We start from the raw sequence: 6333 nt of genomic DNA, 5'->3' as shown, positions 1-6333 counted from the left end.
GCTGCAGTTAGGTTCTCTCTCTCTCTCTCTCTCTCTCGCTCTACACTTCCTTTTTTTCTCTCCCTCTGGCTGTCTGAAAGTGAGACAAATAGAGAGAGGAAAGTCAGCTTTTCTGCTGGAGCCTGGAGAAGAAGAGAGGGGGGGGGGGGGGGGAGAGAGGATGGATATGTAACACATGTAGTGCAGGTATCTGGGTCTCAGTGGGAGGGTTCTTAATAAATGGGCCTGGCAGGGGTTAAGATAACAGCAAGGCCAAAAGATCACTGCAGAGTGTGTCGCGGTAAGCCAACAGAGGGGTCTCCGGCACAGACAGGACTGAAGGTGACACACACATGCAAATTAATGCTCACAAACTCAGTTATAGACACACACACTACGTTTCACAGGTCAAATCCTACTCAGACGTGCTTGGTCAAAAATGCAGCAGCTGCTGTCCAGTGTCAGCAATTAGGTATAGCGCTAGTCAGTTAGGAGTGTGTGTGTGTGTGTGTGTGTGTGTGTGTGTGTGTGTGTGTGTGTGTGTGTGTGTGTGTGGAAGGAGAGGGAGCTGCCAACACTAAAAGTATTTTGCCATGAGTGCACTACTTGAATCAGTCAAAACTCCTAAATAGCCCTCAGTAAATCTGGTCTCAGAATATAGAATTAGGAAGAGCCTAGCCAAGCTGCATTATTCATTCGTTTCTCTATTGGGATCTTAACTGTATTACATAACAAACAATACAACTAATTCCTCCAGCTCTCCAGTCCTCAGCTCTTAAGTCATCAGCCCATTGGAGTTATTCTCGCTTTCTCTTTCCTCCGCTCCCTTAAAACACCTCTCAATTCCGGGAAATCCTGATCAAAAGAAATAAAGCTTATCTGAAATCGGACTCCATCTCTAAAATCTATATTTAGTTCCCGGTTGTCATGCGGATTATAAAAGACATTCCTCAGCCGAACTGGGTCTGATGAGAGCCACATATTGAATAATAAGCCCAAGTTTAAATTATTGTTTTCACAAACTGACAAATATACTGTATGCACTTTTTGGTCTCAGACAAAAGTACTATTTCTGTGAAAGGTTAGAATAGTTTCAAAACCACTCTTGATGAATATTAATAACACGGAGCATCACTAAATGTAAACAAATTTGAAACAAAATTAAATAGTTATGAATTTACCCAAACATGCAACAACATGACTGTTGTTTCTCAGTGCTAGACAAGATTGGTCTTATTTACTTGGAAAACTCTATGTTGTGGCCTATTGATAGGTTCAGCTCCGTTGTGCATAACTCTGTCTGGTTTGCCCATTCACTATTGACCATGAAAATAGCCAACCCCACATGAGTCCTTGCCTCCTCTTTCCCAGAGTACCAAGGCTTTGGGCAAGTCTGAGGAAGCCCTCCCAAGAGAACATGGTGGTGGATGCTGGAACTCTGTCGGGCTGAGGATACATCCCTGCTGGACCCCAGCCATTTAACACAGTCATCTGACTGCAAAACCAGCAACCTGGACTTCCAAACACCTCAGAATGATACTGTTAACTGCTTTAAAACAAACACATCAGTGTTTCTTTACTTGTCTATTTTGACGATTGTGGTGTTGTCAAATTGTTAGTGGGTTAGCCGTCAATGCACATAATATCTTACCCATCACAATAAAAGCTTGACTCCCCCATGATGACATGACGACAATTAATGGTAAATCCTGTCTCGCAAAAAAAGTTGTCTACAGACGACTCCCCAAAATGCATTGTGTCCATGCAAAGATTGCGGCCAATTGTAACGGATCATGTCCATCAGAAAAAAAAGCTGTGACTCTTACAGCCCAGATGTTTTCATTTAGTGCCGTACCAAGATAGACAAAACATGTTGATCCTGGCATCAATCAGGCACCAATCAGATTTGTACATCATTCAAATCATCAGATGTTTGGGTCAATGTTTGTCCCAAAAAATGTCATCGGTAAAAAAAAATCACGCTGATGTCTTACCGTAGCCCATCAATATCATGGGGTTATTGAATCTCTGACATACTGTACTCCATTTCCTTACAACAGTCATACTGACTCCAACTTCTAAATACACCAACGAGAACACTGCAGTCCATCTCACTGAACAGTACATTTGCGAAGCTCTTAGCAGACATACACTTCAGTCTCATCTGAGACCCGGTCTTCAATTATGGATGCCACAAACAGAGGTTATTGGCTGAACGTAGTTTGCGTACACTATAGTAATAGCACTCCGTGCAAACTCTTACTCTCCCACATAGAAGCACACCACACAGTGCTGAAAATGAAGACACTGAAGTTATCGTGGAGCCGTCACCTGAGAGGATTCAGTTTACAATTGCTTACCGAATACAGACGAATACAAAGTTGAATGTATCGTGTATTGTACGACGATGATTCTTCAAATATTGTAGCCGGTGTAGCAAACCACACTTGTTCTGAAATCTCAATTTTTTTGTTGTTGTTGTTGCCTCACTCATGACATGATGCTGCAGTAAAATGCAGTAAAGCAAGGCATGCCTCCATCAGAACTTACAGGTACACACAGTATTAGTTCTTACACAATGACGTCACTGCCAGCAATTACACAAGAACATATAATTTGGACAAACTACCTCCTCAACCTGTCGCTATTTTATTTTACTCCACACGTACAGCAATCCCGCATACACACACACGTTGGATTACCATCCCCCGATGCAAAACACTGAACATACACGAGGATAACTATAATTAGGTCTGTGTGGCCACAACCTTTCACCAGAGCCCCGACGTAGCGGTTCAAACCTTCAGACAGGACGGTCACTCACCTTGTCACGGCCCCCGTGGCAAAAAAAATGAAACCGACTCACTGTCAACAGATGACTCCTCACACGCATAACAACGAGTGAAAGAAGGAACAAAAATGAGAACTTACGGGCCCACCCTATCCCCATCCCTGTCCTCGCATGTAGGCCTTGTTCTGAGCACTGTACCTTCACCGGGTTGCTACGAGCAAGAGATAGAGTGTGTGATAGAGAGAGTGTGTGTGATAGAGAGAGCGTGGGGGAGAAGCGGAGGGAGGGAGGGAGGGACGCTCTGTCCTCCATGCCTTTCTTTGTCTCGTTGAGTTCTTACTGGGATGGCTAAGGTCACATTCTTACATCTCAGGTAGATGAGGCTCGAGGCACCATTTTACCTTCTCAAAGGGAGGGGATACAGTGAAGGCAGAGACCAAGAGGGAAGGAATGAGTGAACGAGAGAGACTAAGGCGAGTGAATGCTAGGTCAGTGCTGAGCATTCTGTATGAGTAAATGTCTCTGAAGACTTTTCCCTCCTCTGTCTCCCCTCCAGCTGTCTTCCAATGCTGTCCTCCCTCGCTTCCCCTCCCCTCTCCTCCCCTCTGCATCCCTCTGCATCCCTCTGCATCCCTCTGCTGCCCAACCCTCCTCTACTCTCTCACGCTGCCAAAGAGTGCTGCTTCATCATGCTCCCCTCAGTTGCAGTAGCACAGGGAAGCGGTCACTTTCTTGTCCCTCCCACCACTTCATGTTGTTCCGTTCGTAGATTTACAGACAGTAGTTTCACAGGATCGCTATGGTTCCCTCTCCTCAGCACCCATAGCTCTCCTTTTTGGTCTGTCTTCAGGTGAGGGGGGTATCTCTGGGCGTTTCTTTCTCATACTCCGTAGGGCTCCGTTGTGTGCTTCAGAAATCCAAATTCTCAGTTTGTTCCGTTTAAGTGCAGCGACAGCGCTCAGTGACAGAGTTCAGAACCCCGTCTAGTCGGCGTTGTTTTGCTTGCTGCTAGTCATGAGCGCTATAGCTACTAGGGCATGTATCACCCACTGTATCCACTCTCTTCACTGTCCGTTCCCCCAAATATCCTCTTTTCATTTATACTCTATCCCCAAACCACCCCCCCCCCCCCCCCCCCCCCCCCGCCACACGCCATGGTCTCACCTATCCCGTCCCGACCGTCCGACTCCCCTCCCTCCTTCTCTTCCTCTCTCCCCTATCCTATCTCTCTCTCAGTTGCTAGCAGTCACACCTGCACTACTTCCTCGGCCCAGCCCTATACTGCAGAGTACATTATGGGAATTGCTTTCTTGCCCAATCCCCCCCCCCCCCCCCCCCCACCCCCGTTCCTCAACTAACACACATAATCACATAATGCTGCAATATGTATCCCAAGGTCACATCTTCCTGAACTCAGAAGGACTGCATGTGTGTTTGTGTCGATGTGTGTGTGTGTGCGTGCGTGCGTGCGTGTTGGCTTTGTCTACATGCACGTGTGCACGTATGATTTATGTGTGTGTGGTGGGAAGGTGCCGAATCCTAAATCTATCCAAACCACCTGGAACATGTCACTTCTACAGCACTGTAAACTGCCTCAGTGACGGCGTCAATATCAAACCACTCATACAGCTCCTCACGGCCATTGTCAGCTAAAACAATTGCATTATGGTGAATGAGGTGGTTTTATTAGAACGGAACAATGAATAATTCAAGTCGATGATCCACTGCTGATTTGCTAATGTAATGTGTTATATGAGGAGTGTACTGGAATGTGGAGGGCATTGGAGTGTTTCCACAATATATAATTCAATTAACACACACACACACAGTAATATGAATTATTTCTGTGATTCTGCTCTGTTATTGGACTGTGCCTGGCAAGGTTTTTCCTATATATTAATAATCGAAATATTGATTTACAAAAAAAGGATGGAGTCACCTTCCCCGGGAGACCCCTGCATTGCGTGCCGCACACACATGCACGAACGCATACACGCAAGCACACTCACAAACGCACACACACTTTCCCTGCCAGGGTGACAGCTGTTCCCAGTTCAAGGTTGACATCATGTTGAATGACAAGCATAAATCACCTCATATAGAACAGTTCACACACACACACACACACACACACACACACACACACACACACACACACACACACGTTTACACATTCAAGAGTATTGGTTGGAAGGACTGAATTGGAGTGTACAGTATGGGAGTGTCTTTATCAAAGTGCCGATGTTCGGCTACAATATTGCTTAATATTTAGCATTTGTCTTAGTATCCTCATTTACATAACCATTTACCCTTGCCCCTTGACCCTCTGGATTCTGTCACGTGAACCCTCATAGGTCAATTACAGTGACACTTATTAGGGGGTCTCTCTACCTCTCACCTTGCAGCACCCCTCATCTCCACATCCCTCTCACACCCCTACACAGCAACATAGTTCCCCCCAGGCATCAAGCGCCCACCGCCTTGGGAATGGGTCACCCGACACCTACTCCCACTCAACCGGTGACAGGGGGTGGAGGCCACGCTTTCAGGGCCCTCAATCATATGGGTGATAGGGTAGGGTAGGGTAGGGTGGGGGTGGGGGTGTGAGAGAGGCAGAGAGTGAGGCGTGGTCAGTCAAGTTCAAAGCAAAATGTACAGGACATTCTGTACGTGCACACAGGAATCAATCACCGTGATTGTGATTACGATAGCCTTAGTGGTATTTTCAGATTTTCGTCATTATTTGGAGAGTTTGTTGATAGAGTGAAACGCATTTGTGATAAAGTACGATCAATGCGACAGAGATGTTTTAGCAGTGTTATAAAGACCCATACAATCTGAACGTGTATCAATGACGGCATGTTACTATGCATACATCAAATATCTGGCGTGGCATCTGATCTGGCAGTCGACCTCAATGACTTCACTGGTTACAACCTGCGTTGCAGGAATCCCTCGGATTTTAATCTCTCCGAGAGAAAAAATGAACTATCCTTGTTTGAAATCCAACTGGATTGAACATGAACTGATGGAACGGTACAAGGAATTAGATGAGTCATGGAGACAAGACATGGCAAATCTGACCATAATTCTGACCATATTTCTAGATTTAGCTTACAAGCTAAATCTAAAGCAGGAAGTACCAGTGACTCACTCAATATGGAAGTGGTTAGATGATGCAGATGCTACGCTACAGGACTGTTTTGCTAGTCCAGACTGGAATACATTTCAGAATTCATCCAATGGCATTGAGGAGTATTCTACCTCAGTCACTGGCTTCATCAATAAGTGCATCGATGATGTCATCCCCACAGTGACCGTATGTACATTTCCCAACCAGAAACCATGGATTACAGGCAACACCTGCACCCAGCTAAAGGCTAGAGTTGCCGCTTTCAAGGAATGGGACACTAATCCACACATCTATAAGAATTCCCGATCTTATGAACAATCAAACAGTCTAAGCGTCAATACAGGACTAAGATTGAATCGTACTACACCAGCTCTGATGCTGGTTGGATGTGGCAGGGGTTGAAATATATTACAGACTACAAAGGGAAACC

Source organism: Oncorhynchus mykiss, chromosome 24, assembly GCF_057628025.1.
Source record: "Oncorhynchus mykiss isolate SJ-2025 chromosome 24, ASM5762802v1, whole genome shotgun sequence".
NCBI classification, from domain to species: Eukaryota; Metazoa; Chordata; class Actinopteri; order Salmoniformes; family Salmonidae; genus Oncorhynchus; species Oncorhynchus mykiss.
The sequence above is the reverse complement of the archived record's forward strand: the minus strand, read 5'-3'. Positions refer to the sequence as shown.